This window comes from Heterocephalus glaber, unplaced genomic scaffold (genome assembly GCF_053883595.1).
Source record: "Heterocephalus glaber isolate CG9 unplaced genomic scaffold, H.glaber_assembly_v1.0 deba00000594, whole genome shotgun sequence".
Classification (NCBI taxonomy): domain Eukaryota; kingdom Metazoa; phylum Chordata; class Mammalia; order Rodentia; family Bathyergidae; genus Heterocephalus; species Heterocephalus glaber.
The window spans coordinates 14,898,268-14,920,540 of NW_028258151.1; the positions used below are offsets into that span (position 1 = coordinate 14,898,268).

A 22,273-nucleotide genomic window follows, 5' to 3' on the forward strand; every position below is an offset into this window, starting at 1 on the left:
CATTAGATCATTAGCCTTAGGATCATTAGGCATTAGCATTCAAAATGTTTTTTGAGATATTTTATTAGAGAAAAAAATTATTGAAAAAGTGTTTATGTTAAGAAACACAGCAAAACTTTTCTGTATTTCACAATAAAATAATATATGTAGCATAGAAGACTAATTTCAGAGCTGAAAACTAAAAAGGCTCTGAATTACAGTTCTTATTCAAGGCTCATTGAGTTGTTGATGAGTTTGTTGGAATAATTTTTGTCATTACTGCTGGGTTGTTGCATGTAAGTTCTAAATAATTTTAGAGTTCATGGTTATTTTTATATCATTTTTTTATAAGAAATACATTTTTGAAAACAAAGTAAAATTCTTGTTAATCACCGGATGATCCAGAACAACTTTTTTCTGTAGACATTCATTGATCTGTGAGTTATGGGTAAATCTGTGATGAACAAATGGAATGTAAAAGCCTAATTTTGGTGATCTGGGGCCAGGTTTTTTCCATATAATTGAAGATTTCATGTTAGTATTTCCCTGGTTGATCATTTCCTCACGATGAATGTTGAATGCAATGTATGGGCTCATTTTGGGAGCTAACCACAAATATTTTCTAAAGGGCCCCATTGCCCTTTCAGTAGTTGGAGCTCAAGAGCTGTAGCCAGCAGAGGCCTCAGCCCACCCTTCCTGACCTGCAGAGGCAGGCACTCTGGTGTGTGGAAGACAGTGGGTTCACTGTGCTATAGACTTTTAGAGCAGAATTTTCATTTAAAAATAATTGGAAATGTCAAAACATTATTCTTAAAAGCCCCTTTGCTCTCATACATTCTCAGTGTAATGGTATAAGGAGGAAATTATAAGAAAATATTATCCTTAGAGAAGAAACACTTTTTTTTAAAGATTGGCTTGGTGTTATTATTCTTATTCAAAAGTAGCAGTATAATTAGCTTCTTAAGAACAAATCGACCATGTCCTTTACGTGTCATAAACCGATCAGACCAGCGGTATCTGATTGCTTTACTCTTGTGCAGGGTCTCAGCGGATCAGTGATAGTGACATCTCGGATTACCAGGTCGATGATGGCATTGGAGTAGTCCCCCCAGGTGTGTTGGCGAAGAGCAGGTCTGCTGCTTTGCTTGTCCTCTGTCCACCTTCTGGCTGCTTCTCCAGGCTGAGCTGGAGATCTGTAGGATGGAAAAACCATTATTATACTATCTTATGATGACTTGGACTTTAGCTTGTTAAGACACTTTAAAAGGGACTCATTTCTGTTAATTAGCATCTCAATTTATTTAATTTAGTCAGTTTCTTTCTTAGAAGCACGACTAGTTAGGCAGAACAAGTCATATATTTCACAGTGCTCTCAGCATAATTGAAAGGATATGGTTAATTTTATTACATAAATTCTATTTTCTTGTGTTTCATGTTGTACTTCTATGATTTTTCCTACTTTAATTTCTGAAAATAATGTAGCGTTCCACAAAGTATATTTAGAAAGGTGCCTGCAAGGGTTTAAAATTACATGTGGCATGGCTATAACTTTCAATGCTTTTGTGATGTTTTCACCAGTGATCATTCTTAGACTGTGTGTTTTAAAGTAAAAAAAAAATGCTTTAGAAAGTTTTAATATTCATTTGGAGTCAAAATCTCAGTTGTTATTGTATAAATTAGTAATATTTTGTGACTCTGTAGTTTCAAATTTATATTCCCTATCTGACTTTTGTGGGGTTTTTTTGGTACTGGGGATTAAACTCGGGTCCTCGCACTTGCGAGGCAGGCAGTGGAACCACTGAGCTAAATCCCCGGCCCTCCTTATCTGACTTTTGTCAGCAACATGTGCAGAATCATGCAGTAATGGCTTACTTTCCTGACACTGACCCTACACCATTTTCTTGACATACTAATAAAAGTAAATATTCAAGTAAGGATAAAGTAAAGAGACATTCTGGAACATACAAATTATTACAGGCAGTTCAATCAAACAGTATTGACTTATATCCCTTAATTCTGTCATTTCTCAAATGAGGATTGAGGGCCTTCAGTGGAGAGCATGAGGTTGGTAAAATTGATAGATTCCCCACTAGTGTCTGAGTTTACTACAACTTCATTAAACGTAGCATAAAACCAAAGAATTCTCAAAACTCAGGCTTCATTTTCTCTCTAATTCAGAGAAAATTTGGTTTGTGATCATGTCTGTAAGTAGCAAATATTTTTACACAGTAGACCTAGTGCCATGCCTGTCTCCATCCCTGGATACTACTCTGATATCAGAGTACTAATTAATGTTTTGAGTAATAGTGGATAACATTTTCTATTTGCTTCTTATTTCTTAAAGGACCGCCATAATCATGCATATTCTTGACAGAAACTGTCACACAAAATATAATAATTGTTGCTTTATGAAACTGAAAGGGTAAAAATGATTGTACATTTAAATCTATTGTCATAGTCAAGCAGGAGTCGGATTATTTCTGGTAGGAAAGTCATCAAACATAACAAACTCTTGGCAATTAATCAGATGTTTATGAATTAATAGGGGCAATTATGCAATTAATTTATATTTTCAGATGCTCTTCGTTGATCCACTGTTTGAATATATGGTAGCTTCTAAAGATATAGGTGGCAGATACAATATAGCAAGTTACACAGTAACATATAATATATCTTAAAGAGGAAAGAAAGAGGCATTTGTAAAGTGGGAGGAGGTTAAAATGAAGTAAGTTCATAAACACAATGGATCTGCCTATACGTTTAGAGATTGGTTACAGATTTGCCCCCTATGTTTCTAGCATCCAGTACAGAAAGCAAATTGATCTAGATGGGGATGCTGATTCCATGTGTGTGAAATCACTCAGTGAAGGTCCTGGTGTGTATGACTTGAGGACGCTTCGAAGCTTAGTTCAGAATTTCATACTTCAGCCAGACCTTAAGCTTTGTAATAACCTGGCTTTCTCAGCACCTGCTCCGTGTGACTACTGCCTTTTACCACATAACAGAACACAGTGGAGACCTCTGCAGAGACATGTTACTAATTTTTATAATTTTGGCTGTATTTGTATTTAAAATAAATAATTTTAGCTGCTAAAGAATAATAAAAACCATACACAAAATGTTCTCATTTAACGTGAGGCATCTGACAACCTCAGCATTTTGAAGCATTACTACAAATTCAGAAAATGGGAAACACTTCTAGCTTGTAATTCTAACCTAGTTAAAACATGAAGATAAATGTTAAATACCAGTTTCCTCCCACTCACATTTCTGAAGGTAGACTATATCTTGTCAGTAATAAATTAGACATAATAAGAAATCAAATTCATTAGTATAAAGTCAGATGTTAAATATTTGAAAATTATAGCATATAAGTGACATTCATAAATAATTTTCAGTTACCAAAATAGTGTATGTTGCCTTGAGTATACTGTGTAAATTCAGAAATTCCTAGTGAATTCAAAGAAAAGGTTTTTAGTAGATAAAATGTTTTAGGATAATATTTATTTCCCTAAAGTCCTTTCTTGATAATGGGATAGAAGAGGCATTAATTTCCATATAAAGACCAAAAATCCAAGAAAAAATAATCATGTACTGTTAACACCAGGAGGATGCTAAAATTCTTTAAAACTTCATAATAATAAATTATACAATCTATATTTCTTCAAGTTCATTGAAATCATAAAATGTATAATGCTCCAAATACAATATTAGCATTTCATAATTATTGTCTAATTGATATCAAATAGTAGCTTAAAATGTTTAATCCAAACATTGGATTAATTATCTATAAAAATAGTCAATTTAAAATAATGAGTTATGAAATATACTTAATTTGACTTTTTCTCACCTTAATATTACAATTTATATATCTGAACAAAACCTTTTTCTATGCAAAACTCAAACTAAAAGCTTAATATTGTTTGAAAAGAGACTAAATTTAATGTATATACAGTTATGAATTTTTTCATTTATAGTTAACAGTTTTTGACATAGTACTGATCTTTTTATAGTGATAAAATAGTTGAGCTACTTCAATGTTAATACAGTCAGATTGCACTTTATGAAATGTTTAAAGGCTTCATACTTTACACTTAGAAGATAATACAATTATAACCAATAAACTGTTGGGGAATTAGTCTGCCTTTAGAAATGATATTTCATGACATATTTTAAAGATAATTTGGCAATTATGATATATAAAATGAAAAACATATTTTGAGTTGCTTGGTTAGATTAATATTTCATGGTTTGTTTATATTTTATATAGTTGTAAGTATAAAATTTTGTTTCCTTTCACACATTTTTCTAACTTTTCCTTGTTCTAATCGAGAGCAATGACCCTTGTGAAAAAAGGTCAAACTCAACTATTATTGTGGATTTGAGATTATTATTTTAACCAAATCAGAGATGATACAATTTTTTTTCTTTAAGGGAAAAATGGCCTTTAGAATTTATTTATATATTGCAATTATATTAAGTGTGTGAGTTTAATTGTGGTAATAACTAACTAAATTATAAAATAGTTTTAGATGTCCAGAGTAGATTTGATGTTTTTGTGTGGTTGATTTTCTCTGCATTATTGTCATAATTTTCTCCACTCATATAATGGTTACATTTGATAATTACAGTATTATCTGTGATTTCCAAAATTCACCACTAGTCTTGGTAACCGTCAATATCTGCATTTCTTTTTTGTTGATTAAAATTGATATAGTATTTTTATTTGCTTAAAATTGATGTGATATTTTTATTTTCTAATTAGCTAACCATTGTTAATTAAACTAAAATAGTTTATCCTTTAGATGGAAAAATTCATATAAAGAACATATTTAATTCCAAAGAGGCATTGAGTTTCTAAGCATAGACTTCTGTATTAACTATTGATCCCCATGGAGTGCTTGATTTACATTCCCAAAGTCATTTAATTCTTTACATTAAAATGGTATTTCAGTTCGGCATGATGTGTGGGGCATCACTTGTCCTGTGTACGCTCAGTCTCTCCATGGTAGCTTTGAGCTAAACTGTAACGTGTTCTTATGCATGTGCATGTTACATCCTGTGTATTTATGTTTACTATTTTTAAAGATAAGTCCAGTAATGCTGACAGCATGGCATTTGATTTTACTAGGTGATGGCAGCATTTCCTGTACTGTCATTTCTCCACATTAATGTTTGGACTGTAGAAGAAGACTGACACTTTTGTGTGTATTCTCTGGCCAGTGAATTATACGTCTAGCGCTAGAGAAAGTAAATCCACCACATTAACTGTGCCGGAATAGCAAAGAACAACACATCACCGCTCTCCTCATCACGGTCTCTCCTCATCGCTCAGTCTCTCCTCATCGCGGTGGCGATCAGGGCCGGCCGCGTTCACGTTTACCAAATGTGCCATTGCAGAGGTGGGCTTCGAGATGGGCTCTGCTTCCTCTACACTGCTTTCTAGTGTAATGCAATGGAAACTGCTACAGGCCTTCCTGAAATGAAATAATCTTTGCTCCATCAAGTGTTTTTTGCAGAATTATTTGTAGGCAAAACGTTTTATTCTTTACCCTATAATCCCTATCTTTTAATCTTAATAAGTTCCCCAGAGAGTGGTATAAATCTGTGTCCCCAGCATAGCTTTTGAGTAACTGCATTGTATGTGCAAGTTTTCTTTCTCAAATAGGATAAATTGAAGAGTAATGAATCAAAATTATGGAGTAAAGTGGCAAAAAGGGTGAGATAAAGGGGCAGGATATAAATTTAAGGGCTTTATTTTTGTCTTCTAGAAGCATTTTAAATAAAACATGTATGATATTGCTCTTTTGCATCTCACCCTGAAATAAGCTTCTTCGGGTCCATGCAGATGAAAATCATGGTCCTTGCATCAGGGATGCAAGAGAAGCTTGGAGAAAGGCAGAACAGGCAACACACAGGGAATAAACACTCTTTCCTCGCTGATTAAAATAGTTTTGGTGTGATCACAGCACTTTTTAAGCCACATCATGTGTTTCCCAACTACTTTCAATTCCTTCTCCTTGGTCTGTCTACCTCTTTAGGGAGGATGAAACATTTTGACACAGGAATTTTTGCAATCATTTTAGGAGCTTAGATGAAATTCATCCAACAAGAAGATCACGCTCTCCAACCAGACACCATGATGCCTCCCAAAGTCCAGCTGAGCACAGACCCAGAGACGTGGATAGTCAGTATCTAGCAGAACAAGACAGGTACTTGTCCAAATTATGATACCAACATTAGGACATTTTTCTTTATTCTTTTTTAATATATACAAATATTGTGGCATAGTACATAAATAAAACTAATTTATCACTCAAAATCGAACTTCTCTCAGAAACAATTATTAAATATTCCGCAGAAATGCAACTCTAGGAAATATTTGGCCAACGTTATTATACGCATATTTTTTTTTGCTAAGTCACACTTTGTGTAGTCAGTTGTAAAGGTACAGCATGTTGTTGACTTAGATGCTGACTTCAATAGTAAAAGTAAGCCTATATGTGCAATTTTCAAACATTCATCTTTTATAGCCCACATTGTTTGGTATGCTACTTTTGTAATTATAAAAATTATGTTATATGTAACTTAAAAAATTTGGCTGTAGGTCATCTGAAAGGTAGTTAATATTGCAAATTTCCAGTGAGAACTTCAATAATGTTTTTGTTAATATCTTTTTTATATATACTTTTTATAAATGTTTGTAAAGCACAGTATACTAACATGGATTTTGTTTATATGGATATGTACTTAAGCTTAGTTCTGCACTTATTTGCTAGTTTATATTTCATGGAAACAGTTACTATAAATCTCTATTATTAGTCTAATATACTACATGCCTACAGATTTTCTTTTTCAAGTATTCATGTACACTGTCTGTGTTACTCATCTAATCAGGGTCTGATTCAAAGTTTTATAATACCCACCTTCTTTAAGATTCTCTTCTGGCTTTTTGGAATGGAGACCTTTCAGCGAGCAGTCTGGCACCGATGATGGTGCTGAATGATTTTTGGCAGGGCGTCAAGGGCGCAAGGCCTAAGTGAGCTTCTGACTTCCCTGCATGCCACCCTGTTATGGGAAATGGTGCCATGACCTTCGAGAAGGGAGTCCCAGTGGGTGCCGGGCCAGGGCACTGTTTGGAAGAGTAGGATTCTGGACCATTCAGCTTGAGCTAAGCTGACCCAGGGACAGTTTATTAGCATTCATCTGGGCCTCCATCAATTCAAGTGAGGAGGGAGAACAAAGGACTACTTGACCAAGGGAGTCAATACAGTGAAAATAATTTGGATACAGAAAAAAATATCAGATTTAAAATAAAAATTCTGATCAAATGTGTTTCTTATTGGTTGAGAAAAAACACAATGTGATATTGCATTTTCAGTGTCTGTAAAAGCCAAGAAAACTGACATGTTTTCCATTGCTAAAAAAATAACACTTCTAGGGTTCCCATTAGTATCAGAAAGGCCAGATTTACGTTTTAAATACTCAGATGTCTATACTTGGAAATGTATTTCTGTATCTTGTTTTGGGAAAGGTCTATTTTTGTTTTTATATTCTATGAAATCATTTTGAAGTACAGTAGCAAGTTAGCAACAACTAGGTCTTCAACCATAATGTTTGTACTTTATTATTTAAATTTTTAAAATACTGTCATGTTTATTTTTGTTTAACCTCTCAAGCAAAGATGCTAGTGCAGACAATCTGGTTTCTTCCCTTTCATGTTCTCATTGGCACGCCATTGGCATAACCCATGTCATTTGATGCCTCATGATTTATCTGTCTCACTCACCACCCATCCTGTCTGTGCAGTGAGCTTCTTATGCTGCCCAGAGCAAAACAAGGACAAAGTGCAGAATGCCTGCATACTACCAGGTAAATACAGGGATTTGGTGATGGTGACTGTGTGTGATGACTCTTTTTCCATCCTACTATTCTCTGTCTCTCCTTTAGTGGTATTAGTGCAAAAAGGTAAAATAAATTTCCCAAGCACTTGAAAATTACTTTGTTTTACATGAACGCTATGATAAAGTTCCCAAATATGTTTAAATCCTAATCCAAGCAGGCTGCTTTGCCACCTGGATATTCAGAAATCCAGACTGTTGAGCCTGTCTGGAACTGTTTTCATAAAACTGAAGAACCAGTTTTTGCAAACAAAATTCTAGGTGTTCACTGTGGGCACCTTGCCCGCCCTGTGCACATGCATACCTGTCTAGTCACGAGAGTTCTGCCCTTCTGTGCATGGCAGTGTTACTGTTTTCACGGCACTTTTCTGTGTTAGCCTTTTTTATTTCCTTTTGGAATCTTTGTTTATCTTCTGTTTGCTTTTATTAAAATCTTTATTAGCTCATTTTTAATGATTGAACTTTAGCTTTGTTTTTGATAGAGTGTGGATGTTTGACCTGTTAACTCCTTGACTCCTTCCAGCCCAGAAATGTTACACTGCCAGCTTTCCTATAAAGGCACATAGCAATAAGACACCTCCTGAGGGCTTAGGAGAAATCATATATAACAGCTGCCTTTATATTGGAGCATAAACCTTACTGCTTTGTATTAGTCTCATTATGTCTTGAATTTCATATCCAAAGAAAAACTTCTTACAGATTACTAGTAAATTACAGTATGTTAATATTTATTGTCATTTTGAATGAAGCTAATAGGTGACAAGGAAGTAGTCAGTGAAGCAAACCAACACACAAACAAAATCTTTAAAATATTTTTGCTGGTAAAAAATAAGAGGAAAGAGAAGGAAAGTTTTCTCCGTGGAATATGTGCTTCTGTTCAATCATTAAAACATGACAGGACTAGGGCCGGGGATTTAGCTCAGTGGTTTTGCTGCCTGCCTCACAAGTACAAGGATCCGAGTTCGATCTCCGGTACCAAAAAAAAAAAAAAAGGAATGAAAACATGACAGGACTAGTAAGAATTGTTTCAACTATTTATATGTCTGTGATTATCCTACTGATAACTACTGCCTTTATTTGGAGTGCCACAGGAAAAAGTGAGGAAAATCTAATTCCGCTTGACAACTGAGGAAGAAATATAAAACCATACATATAAAAATCACCTCAAATTCATGATAATATTAAGCGATCCAGGCTATGACTAGCTGTTCTTCTACACAAATAGTTTTAAAATCTGAAGAGTTGCTAATTCTAGGCATTTTCTCTTATTTTTCTTGATGTGGCTACACCTGGGGGGAGAAAAAAAAACAGAAAAATTCACTCTTAATATTTATCAACATACTTGGTCTGTGAAAAGAAAAAAACCCAGACATTCACAAATTCTGTCTATTTATTAAGGTACCTGGTCTATGTCTGACACCCAGTGTGTGTCCATAATACTCACAGCAGTGGTCTAAATACACTTAACTCAAGATATTTTCTTTCTTATCCTTATCCTGAACTTATATAGGTGAACTATCAGGATGATATACTAATAATTGCATCATTTCCTACAGTCTGATTCTTAAGATTGATGCTTTGCTAATAATTCTGAACTCCATATATTTTATCTGTTTAGTAGAAATGGTTTGTTGAATTTATATGTCCTAATTTAAGATAACAGTCATATTTATATACATACAATATAAAAACAGGTGAATCTTCAGCTGAACAGATCAAGCCCTGTAACTGACACTGTTGCAAAGAAGGATGTAGAACTAGAACTAAACAAATTGTGTAGGTCCAAAAACATGTGTCACTTATGTCTTCTCATTCCCCTTCTTTCCTGACATTTTTATAGTAGCAATAAGTGTTTCACTTAATTGATTCCTAAACAACTGCTAATTGTATTTTTATTACAACTATAATTGTATCAACTATCATTTAATTTTTGAATTTTCAAAAACTCCCCTTTCATTCTGAAGTGCATAATGCTAAAACTAAGAAGATACAGAAAACATGAGTTTAACTGTATTGTGTTTCTCTCTGTATATATGTAACCTCTGCTGTGTTTGTACCCATGTTTTAATAAAAGGATTTAACCTGTGTTTTAATAAAATATATACTAAAATATGTGCACATAAATAACCCACGGAGTTTTAGAATATCAGTAATGTAGTTTGATTTCATATACAGTGGTACCTCAGTTTACAAATGCCTTTGCTTGTGACAACTTGTTTTGCAAACAAAAGCGTTTGACCAAATTTTGTTTTTGTTTGCAAACTACATCGGATGAAAAACATGACCACAGCCATCTTTCTTCACAAATACAAATGTGGCCATCTTTTCAAAAATCATGGAACAAATTCAGTTCATGAACTGAGGTACCAGTGTATAGTATAGTAATTTATTATTAATATAACCTTTTATGAATGAAATCTTAGAGCTTTCAAAAAAAGTATCATATCATATTCTTTTAAACATAAAATCTGAGGATTTACCACCCTCCAATAAACATGAGGAAAATTTCATTTATTAAGTACCAAACACAGTGTAAAGGATTTAATATCCTTTATCTCAAGTTCCTGACAGTAATTGTATGATGGGAATATTATCTCATTTTACAGATGAGAAAATGGTAAGAAAGGTTTTTTTAAAGAGTTTAATTTGATAAATAATAGCAAGGGTTCCAAATCATATTTACTTAAATTTTCCAGTTAACTAGTTTTTTAAAGACTATAACAATTGGTCCTCTTTGTAATAGTCCACCAATAAAAGAGTTTGTGACTCAAGTAAATTTTTGAAACTCTGTAAATTCAGTCCCTCTCTGGGTATTTATGGTGTGTAGCATATTAAAGTCATGTACCAAAGATATCCCACTCATTGTTAATGCATTACCCTTGAATTATTTACCATAGAATACTGTCTAAAACATATCTCAGGAAGTGGTGTATAGAAAATGCCCTGGATACATTTTTCTGTGTATTATTTCATTTAATCCCCATAGTACCCCTGTTAAGTAAAAGTTATTTCCTCATTTTATAGATGCAGAACTAAGATGAGGGTCTTGACTTGAATTTTTCAGTGGCAAACCCAAGATGTTTGTACTTATGTACTTATTAACCTATGTTGGAATGTTCTGGAAAAATCACTTTTGCAGCAATTGCTTAGAAATGTCTTATAGCAAGCCTTCACTCATGACAGTTGCCCAAGACTAGAGGTTTAAGACTGTAAAGCAGTTTGAATCCTTAGTTTCAATAAAATTTTTCCTCAATTAGTGCTTGAAATAGCTACTCTAGAATACTTTACATCTAAAGCTTTAAAAGATTTCCCTTGATTTGACCATTATCATACCTATGATTAAGCAGGCAGGTTGATATTCAGTATATTCTTGAGAAATATCTATTCCTTTCCTTCATTGTACTGTAATGTAAACTAAAATGGAGATGGGCTTTTATAATCAGCAATTACCTTTGTAGACATTATGCAATTATAAAAGAATTAACTGATTGTCTACATCCAGTTTGCCCCTGATGACGTGGGCAGTCCAGAAGCCCTGATAGATTTTAAAGCAATTCAGACAAAGTTGCCTTGTTTCTGCCATCTTATGACAATTCAGAATTCACATTCTGGTTTCCATGTAATGCCCGTCTCATCCAGTTTACAGTGGTAAGTTTTACCCGTGGTTGGATGTGAATCCAGAAGCTGACAAACAGAAAGAACTTGCTCCTTGCCAATTGGCTCTTGGAACCTTTTGCTCTTTTCTTTCTTTACAGCACTCCAGGTTCATGACCACTTGTTTTCTTGTAATGCTGATTAGCTCTTTGCTTTTTTTTAGAGCATTAGCTTCCTTTAGTCATATTTAATTCTCAAATTATGTAAAGCATTTGGTTTGTACTTTTAGCAATGAGTTGTTTACCTCCATAAAAGAAGCATAATATTAAATAAGGTGTTAAATAGTAAATTTAAATATTGGTTAATAATAAATCATAGAATTCAGTCAGCAGATATTTTTCTATTTAATGCAATTGTATTATAATTTTGAGCATTTATTATGACGTCAGATATATATGATTCAATATTTTATTCTAATGTTGCATTCAGATAATTATAGTTTTCTGAAAAAATAAAAATCCAAGGGTCCATCAACCTAGCTTTATAGAACTCCTACTTTCTTAATATCTGAATAAAATTTGCCTCCTATATATTTTTCTGTTTCCTGTATGTTTGTGTTGCCACATTCAAGACATCTTTTTCAGTACTATAAATCATTACCACCCAAGATGCCTTTATTGCAGAATGGCTCTCACTGGAATATTTACAGTTAAGAGCCGTGGTAGTAAAATTTAGTTAGAGACTAATCTCTAATCCCTTCCCCTAATAAAAATAGAACACTTACATTCTTATAACGCATTAGTATCCTTCAAAATTATACAGTGGGAAACACTAAATTACTGATATTTAAAAATTGTTTAAATTATAAAACTTAATTGTACAGTAATTCTTAAATGAAACCTACTAACTCAAATGTTAGAATTCTAGTTGTTTTCTTTGTCATTTATTTCTTGTCTTGTTGATATTATGATAATTTTTTTTAATTTGTGTATACTTTTCATTTGCAAAGCTCACTTCTGCCTGCACATACAGAGAACAGATCAGTGACTAGACAGGACATTACCCTTCGTCATGAATGCTTTCACACAAGAGCACTAAGATTTACTGATCAAATGTTGGTTAGGTAAGACCATCTGGAAGTGACATCTTCCACCACCCTTGTCTAGTGTCATGAACCAAAAGAGTCGAGCTGTGAAATTATTTCTCCTCTGATGTCCTTCATTTTGTTTTGGTGTGGCATCTGTTCTTGATAATGAAGTTTTAGGCATTTTGTTTTAGTGCTTCCTGTATCCAGTTTTTTCATAAGTAGGTGTGATTTAGTGTCACATTTCAGTCCGAGATCCTTTTTCTAAAAATTATGCAAAGCAATCTAAGCATAATCTTTGTTTAGTTTCATTTTCTAAACAAAATTTTGCACTACCATCTCTCAGCTCTCTCACACCCTTATGAACTGAATTACAGTGACTCTGCATTTTGTGTAAAGAGGACATTATTTTATGCTTTACTCTCTAACATGGTCTTCCTTTCTGTTTCCTCTTTCTCTTCTACCATGGATGCAATGCACTGGCACTAGTGAACTATAGCCCTCCCTTGACAGGGCTCGGAGTGCTAGTACCAACTGCTTGAGACCAGATACTAGTTTGTATTCACCAGAATGAGAAAGGTATAAAATAACGACTTTCTTAATTTCCTATCATTTGTACTAGTAATTTTTTTTCATTTTGTTTTGTTTCATGTGAGTCTCCCAGGTTTATTCATTCATGTTCACTTGGCTGATTGTCTACATACACCCCTATTACACATGCCTCTGTAGAGATATGTGGATGTGGATGCGTCCAAGCGCCCCCACACACATATTTCTATGAATGTTGTTGCAAATGGTGTGAAGTACTTTGTATTTGCTTCAGGCTGATGCTTTTTCCCTTGTGTTGCTATTCAGCCCTTTTATTTTCATACTACTCAGTGAACCTTCAGTATGCTGATGATGTTACAAGGCTAGGAAGGTACTGAAAGAGAAGGATAATCTTCCTATTAGAAATGTGGGAAGCTTCCATAAACTCAAAAGAGGAATTCTGTTTAGATGAAATATTTTTCTTATGCACCTATATTCACTTTTTACTCAACATACTCCTTGATATATATTATAGTTTGCATTAAGTTAGATTTTGAATAAGTAATTCTGATTTTATTCAGATGCATTCATTAATTATGTCTTCTAATCTTAAGCACCTAATTTTTCTGTGGTGAGGGTACTTTTGTTTGAGCAAACTTAATTCTAATTGATAGCCTTGGTTATAATTGATATCTTTTTTTGGTTTGAAGTCATTGAGAGGAGAATTTGCCTACTACTTCTTTACAAATCCCAAAGAAAAAATATATAGTTACAGTACTGTAAGTCACTTCAAAGGCTACATGAAGCTTTTGCTTTTTAGCAATCTTTCTAGAGATGAGATGTTTATTTCTGGACTTGTACAATAGATACAAGCACCATACCTATTTTTAAGGCCTTCATAAGATTCTACTAAAAATTCACACTTTAGTTTTGTATTTCTGTATTTGTAAAATTTATAACAGAAAAAATGAAATTAAATTTGAATTCTTATATTTGTCATAGAAATTTTAGTTGAAATAATTATGGACTCTTCTAAAATCATAGTTGAAATAGTTTTACTGTTCTGTTTTATCATATATTTATTAATTCCCAATCATTACAAGAATAGTATCAAGAACAATTTTTATCATTTATTATTATTATTTATGTTTCTCATTAGTACTAAAACAAGTATAGAATTGCTCAATCTGTGAATCTTCTTACTCTAATATCACCCTAACATTTTTTTTTTTTTTTGGTACTGGGGATTGTACTCAGGTCCTTGTGCTTGCAAGGCAGGTGGAAGAACCACTGAGCTAAATTCCTGGCCACCCTAACAATTTTTTTTTTTTTTTTTTTTGGTACCGGGTATTGAACTTGGGACCTTGTGCTCCCACAGCACGCAGTGGAACCACTGAGCTAAATCCCTGGCCCCACCCTAACATTTTTAACATCATCTAGATCAGTGCTGTGTGACAGAAGTAAAATGAAGCCACATGTATACTTTTAAGTTTTCTAGTAACCATGTTAAAAAGTTGAAATTAGTTTTAATACTTGAATCTAGAATATCAAAATATTATCATTTTTAAATGTCGGTTTTTCATAGTGAACCGTACTGAGTATATTTTATGATCACAGAAAGTTTTACTTTGGAGTAGCCACATTCTTAAGACTACTGCATTGGACAGCACAGGTCTGTCCTTGTGGTGAAACTTACCTGGCATTAAAGCTGTGGAACTTACAAATCTCTGTGTTGGTGAATTTAATCTCTCAAATAATCACCTTAAAATAGGCCAACCTATGAAGTAAGCTACTCATAATTACTGTACAGGTTATCACAAAGTCCAAGTGAGTGGGCTTACCTTTAATGTAATTATAAAAATTGGATTAAAAACGTGATTACTCTATATATTGAATTAAAAGAAAACTTCCCTTAAAAATATCAAGGCAACGAGGATTGGTATTATTGATGACCTGTAATTTATTGAGGTCACTTTGTTGTCAAGAAGAAAACAGTGTAAGATAAATTTTCATCAAGTAAATTATGCAAGTTGTACATGTTAACTGGTTTTGAAGACAGACTTCGAATACCCCTTTATGCGTGCACCTATGGGCAGCTCTGAAGCAGTATTAAAAATGGTGATTGTCTCTCCTTGGAGAATATGTCTGAGGCCCCAGGCAAGATATGCAGAGTAGGAAAAGGAAAAGGTAGAGACTTTTCCAGCACTTGTTCTCTCTGGTTGACCATAAGGTTTATTATATTCATGCCTAATATAGTACATAGGACATACAATGTTGAAGAAAAATTTAATTTCATATTCTGAGGATAGTAACATTATTTTAACAGGTTTGTGAAATATTAAGTCATACGATTTAATGATTCTGACTTATTTTGATTAACATTTCTATGTTGTTATACCAATTTAGTGCCATTTTTTGAAGTATGCTCATTAATTTTTTACTGGGACAAATTAAGTTTTATGTTAATCCAGAGTGTAGCATTGTCAAAAAAGACTCCATACCCCACACCATACTTTACTGACTATTCAGAAGGTAAGGGGGTGAAATTCTTTTCCCAGAGGAGTTGGAAACCATCAGATCCACCTCTTCTCCCTTATGAGATATTTCTGCACAGGTTAGCAGAGTAGTTTTAGATCACATGGATTCAGCACTACTTGGAAAGAAGTTGGTTCAGGTGAAGACCTGCTTCATTTTATATTCTGTTGACTACCTAAGTAGAAAAAAAAAGTATTCACAGATTACCATAATGCAGTGACCTACCCAATTCAGTCATGCCTCATAACTCAAGAATTTAGGAGTTTATCATAAATGATAATTTCTCGATAATACTCATTCCCTTATTTCTCTGATTAGGAGGAATCTACAGACCTGGTATTAACTTTCCCTTTTCTAGGCTGTTTTTTACTTTTGTGGTGCTGGGATTTGGGCCCAGGGCCTCACACAGGTTAGGCAAGTGCTCTACTGTGGAACTACATCCCCAGTCCTATTTAAAAATTTTATTTTGAAACAGAGTCTCACTAAATTGCCCAGGCTGGCCTCCTGCCACACTCTTGCTGATTCTCCTGCTTGAGCTTCCTTAATTTCTAGGATTACAGATGTGCACCATCGTGGCTGGCTTTTTCCAGATTTTAAAACAAATTGTTGCTCAAATAATTGACTGATTTTTTAGAGCCACAGGAGAATACTTTCCTTCTATGTTTTGTATTCTCCCATGACCTTTCATAGCAATCACAGCCTTAATGAAAGCTATTGAAAGGACAGTCTGTACTTACTGCCTCTATTTTTTTCCCAACCTTCAGTAAATCCTGCAGTCCGACTTCTACTTCTTGTTATATTATTGGTATCATAAAATTCCTCTTGAATTGCATTGGTTCCCTGAATGTTCATTTACCTTTAAATTATATTTCTATCATAGGTTCCACTTTAATTCATATGAAGCTAAATCTCCACTGTGATTGGCCAGATCAAACTTTCTTTCCCAAATAAATGGCCCAAGTTTCTAAATTGTTGCCAGATGTTGAATATGTGAAAATGTCCAACTAAATTTCACGATCTCTTCTTCAATCCCTTTATAGCAAAAGGCTTTCTCTTCCTACATTTTTCTCGTTTGATGGCTTTGACACATAACTAGCCACATAATCTGAAAACACTTCTCCTCCTGCTTCAAATTCAGTGAGTTAATGAATCCTATCAGTTTCTCCAAAACAGATCCCTCAATTTGATTATTGCCCTTCTTCAGTTCCAGTGTCACTCCTGTCCAGTTGAATATTTTTATAAACTCAAGAAGTAGCCTTTATTACTTTATATCTATCTCAAATTTTTTTCCATTAAAATTAAAATATCTTTATTCCTTTGTAGCCTATGAGACTTACGAATTCTAATTCTTTTATATCTCATCAGTGGGTTCCCTCACTGTTAAAAATCAAACTTCTTAAAAATTCTACTTATTCTTTAAAAATTCTGGTCAAATACCCTATCACTTATTTATAAGATCTTTCTCCCTACCACCTCCATTCCTTTTGTCTTTTGCCAGTGAGAATCCTATTTTTCTTTTCTAGGTTGCACGTAATTTTATATTCTTCTGTTAATACAGATTTTATTTTAGTTAGTGTGTTTGTTTCTTGCAGTATATTGTAAACCTTCCAAAGGTAGACATTTTATCATATCTGTGTTTTTATCTCTGATGACAGCAGTACCACTTAGTAAATGTTTAATTTGGGATATGAGAAACTTAAAAACACCCTTTCTTTTCTACTACTGTATTTGGATCTAATGGTGAGCTAGAGCCAGTCACCAGAAAGGTGGGAGATAATTGTCACCATAAATACAGTGAACAAGTTTCGAATCTGTGGCTTTGGGTCTGCAACCTTGCTAATAACCAACCCCCAGATTAACCAGTTCACTGAAGCACAAGATTCTTCCAACACAAGGTCAGGCCTCACCTCTCAAGGATGCTTTTCAGGTTTGTGTGCTGTGGTATTTGCTTTTACTAGACAGCTCGATTTGAAAGAAAAATCCAGAATGGGCCAAGCCATCTCTGCCTGATTTTTTATCACAAATTCATCTGTTATTACATGAGCCACTCCTCCTCGCTTGTGGTGCAGTGAAGGCAAGTGTTACTTGAATGAGTTCCCTTCCAAATGGAAACATTGACCCACAGGAAAGGAAGTTCCTACCTAAAAGTCAAATATAAATTGACCTGAAATAAATGATATAAATTTTGTTTCAAAGTATATACATCACTATTAGTTAAAATAAGTGAAACTCAGTTAAAAACAATATTGAGAGAAATGTTTATGAAGGATTAATGTGAGTAAAGAGAATACACCGAAATATATACATGCATAATCAGTTATATCATTTAGTTTGGCTTTCTTATAATACCTCATAAATATTTTGAGTCATGATATTTATGGAATGAATGACTTTCATATAATTTCTCTTTTAGATAATTAAACTATTAGGCATGTACTGCCGAGAGATATTCACCAGTAAAAGATGTGTGCATATGCAAATACTGATTATATATCTAACACCAATGTTTTCTTTAAGGTTTATCAGTGTTAAAGAGGAAAGCCACAATATAAGTCACTTAATTGATTACAGAGACCTGTGAATTCTATTTCTTTTATATCTCATCAGTGAGTTCCCTCACTGTTACTTTCATATTTTAGATTCTCATTATTTCTTAACTAGATTTCCACAAAGCCTAAAGAATTCTCTACTATTTACTTAAGTATTTTCAAATATTTATTCAACAAGTAGATGTTCCTAATATTAATGCATTTAGAATACCTGATATTAAAGTCCTAAAAGTTTACTAAGAATGTAACTAATGTAATTTATAGGTAGTCTGGTTTGAAAAAGAAATCAAGAAAGGACTACTTTAGTTCAATTTCATGATTAACTGATAAACTGACATGTTACCTTGTAATATGAAAATAGAAGTTGAGGTGGAAACATTTTCTATTTCTTAGTAACTGGAGGGGAGAGGGAAGAGGGAGAGAAAGATCCTCCTTCTGTATAATAGGAGAAAGAGTTGCACACATTTTAAGAGTATAAAAATAACACTGGTATATTTTATATTCACTAGTATGTTATGTAAAAGCTTAAGTGATATCAATTTTAGGTCAAAAATAGTGTATAAATTGATCCTGCTCTCATTAATTTTATGAAGGAAAAATGTATTTCTTATTTGATACTTCATATCAGCATATTCAGAAGGACTTGAGTGTAAAAATGTACATGTATAATGCTAAATATTTGTTCAAACGTTACCTTTTAATAGTTTGCATTCACAATTGCTTGTTTCTAAATGTACACCTTTCTCCTTCATAGCTTTCACTGCATGTTTCATAATTATAGCTTTTTTCTTTAATTTTTTTTCTTTATTTCTATGTTTGAATAAATACAAGGACTGGAATTTAGCCTCAGGAAGCAAGGTTACTAATAATCCTGTCAAAATTACTTCATGAAAAGAATTAAATCTACTTTTATGTTTTCAAATAATTTCAGAAGTTTTAACTTATCTGAGTATAACTTTTGGAGAAAATACTGTAGTTGTTACTGTATTTCAGTTATCTTAGAAATATTTTATTGCATCCATGGACCAAAGCCATTAAGTTGAAAAGAAACATATTCAAATTTTCACATTAGATCAACTAATTATTTAAATACTTAAAATAATTAATTTAAAATTAATGGCTCGTTTGTAATTTAACAAACATACATTTAAGAGTCCGTGCCATATAATCTTGTCTTTTGCTCCAGTTCTGTTATTGAATACCTTCTCCTGCTTCATGCCTTCCTGAAAGCCCAGTCTGAATTATCGTAAGTTTTAACCCTGATGGATGAAAGCTTCCAAGGATGTCGCAAGTTAATACTTGCTGAGCAGAGACAGCCTGTCCCATACTGACAGCCTCATTCTGCTTTGTCCAGATGACTGAATAAATCCAGTGAGCCAAGGTATCATGGCAAAAAAGACGACTTACAATTTGAAATATTAGGACTAGACCCTTTGTGTACTTATAATTTTTTTAACCTAAATAAGCTCCTTGTTGCATATAAGAAAGACAGTATTGCCGGGGATTTAGCTCAGTGGTTTCGCTGCCTGCTGCGCAAGTGCAAGGACCCGAGTTCAATCCCTGGTACAAAAAAAAAAAAAAAGAAAGACAGTATTTATTGAGCTTATCTTGCTAAGATGTTCACATCTAAAATATAAAAATTTCTAAGCCTGGCCTGCTCAGTCCCCAGTTTTCAGCCAGATGTTTGTAACTTCTCAAGATAGTTTAATGAAAGAATGAACCAAGTTTCAAACTTTGTTCAGCTGTTAGTTGCAAAAAAGTATTGTTGCAAGTACTGAAACAGAACTTGACCCATTTAACCAATTGAGAGACACTTTTGCCTATGAAGATTGGCAGAACTTTTTAAGCAGAATGCTAACTTGCCATTTCTTGTGTCTCTATTCTCTAATTTAATTCACTGACAAGAAATTGGCCCCGCAATTTCCTATAAGAAAACTTGTTAATACTTCACTGGTAGCCCTCCCCAAAATGATTCTTCATGTTATTATTTCCACTCCAAGGAGCATTTTTATTTCTCCCATGTGACAGTGTTCCTGCTTTGCATTCAATTCTCACCCTCACCTCACCCCCAGGAGTTTTAAAGCCTGATAGCAGATAAACTCTGGTGGCTTCTTAAACTTATTTTATTCAAGGGTAAGTGAGATTTATAGGATGCATCTTCATTATTTAGATATATTAATATTTATGTCTTCATATAGATATGTATACCCTCAGGCACTTTTTAAAAGACAAACTGATTAATACCTAATAGATTAAAAACATCCTCCCACATAATTTTTTTCTGTCTACTTGTGGGTTTACAAACTTTATTTCCTTACAGTATGACTTATCTTTCTACACTTGTGAGATAAAGATTAAATTTTAGAGCAAAGAATTAACACTTTGGCTTCTGGGGGCATTATTCCAGGCCTATTGTTCCATATAGTCTTTTATTTTAGAAGTTACTAAATGTCCTGTTTTTTCCTGTCTTGTTCACTGGGCAAACAGGGGTAGATGGTCCCCCTCCCTAGATAGGAGATGACCTCCTAGCCCCAAGGATTCAAATCCAGCATGCATCTCCAGAGAATGTCAGGTACTAGTCACTTCCTCTCAGACAAGTGGCTTCTAGAAACCGGGAGGCCACCTGGTGAAGGATAATCAAGACAAAGGTTGGTTATGACATGCTTCCTGTCAGGAGCCCGAGCCAGATGCGCCGTGACTCCGTCACCAATCACACCCAACTCTCCAAAGCACCTCAGAATATTCACTGAGAGGGAAGCAGTATAGGAAATTCTAGAGTTGGGATTCTGTCAAAGAGTCCTGTTCAGTACACACTTATTTCAGTGCTTTGAATTTCTAGAAACATATTCATGTATTGGTTTTGTTTACAGGTGGATACATAAAAATTCTCAGGTGCTTTAGAGTATATTAACATCTATCACAGTGCCTACTCTTGGTTATACTGTATTTTTTGATGGTTTAATCTCAGTTGTTGTGTTTTGTTACTATGTAAGCTTATCAGTGATGCAGTTTAGGCATTGCAGTATGAAAAACGAGGGGTATAAAGTAGGATATATGGTTCTTCTTTGGGTATGCTTTATGTGTATTGAGACTTGAAACTAAACATTGTCAAGTGTTGGGGTCAGTCTACAAGGTAGGTTTTTAAAAACAGCATCAGTGCTTTGAAACCACTTCATGATGATCTGTAAAAAGTGCCACAATATATACTCTCCATTGCTTATTATTCTTTTCATTTTGTATTTAAATTCAATTATCCTGGTATATGCTGTGTTATATATTGTTTTTATCTTTATATTTATTCTTGACTGGTCACAAAAGGGTTTTGGTTATCTAAAATGCTTTTTCTCAACAGAAATTCAATAAAAACATTAGTAGTATTCATTAAGTAAGTAGAAGTGGTTCCTCTATAATAGAATAGCTAGTTATGTGAAAGCTAGTTACATGAGTATGCAGGTTCTTTGTTAAGTAGGTGTGTATATACCAGAATAATTATGATCTTGGTGAAGATTACATAATTTATTTTCTGTACTTGTACACGATCAAGATTTCAAATTTATAGAAAAACTAAACACTGTCACTAAGAAAAATTTAATGTGATTTTACAAATGTTGGGAAAGAAGATGAGCTATGGCCTTTTATATTTATAAAATAATAAATGTACATTTTACATAATTTATAGTATGTAAAAGTTTTAACGTATTTTACTGTGCTTTAATTTCTAAAACATTTACTTCTTAATAGATTTATATTTCTATATTTCAAATTTAAAATTAATTCCCTCTGCTACTAATTTTTAGGTTAGAATTCATGGGACTAGAAGAATTAGTAAAGTTTCATATCCAAAAATTATAATAAGTGTAAAATAAGTTTCAATAAGTATATAACATAATTGTTAAATAAACTTTGAAGCTTTACATTGCTGGTCATTCACTCAATAAATAATTTTTGTACCCTTACTATGTACACCAAAAAAAAAAAGCCCCAGCCCACAGACCTGTACATTTATACAGATAAGCAGATTCTCTCCCTAGGTCACTATATTACTGCACTAGATGCACACATATCCCCTTTACTTAATCACTAACTCTACACTGCCTTTCATA

At 33.5% G+C, this 22,273-nt stretch overlaps 1 pseudogene across 1 annotated transcript in view; it reads left to right on the top strand.

The window, feature by feature from the left end:
• LOC101716161 (regulating synaptic membrane exocytosis protein 1-like) overlaps nucleotides 1-22,273 on the top strand; it is an 88,066-nt pseudogene that overhangs the window by 16,895 nt on the left and 48,898 nt on the right. Inside the window, exons 9-11 of the transcript XR_015448880.1 lie at nucleotides 1,020-1,110; nucleotides 5,111-5,381; nucleotides 6,066-7,851. The product of XR_015448880.1 is annotated as a regulating synaptic membrane exocytosis protein 1-like (transcript). The remainder of the gene's footprint in view (nucleotides 1-1,019; nucleotides 1,111-5,110; nucleotides 5,382-6,065; nucleotides 7,852-22,273) is intronic.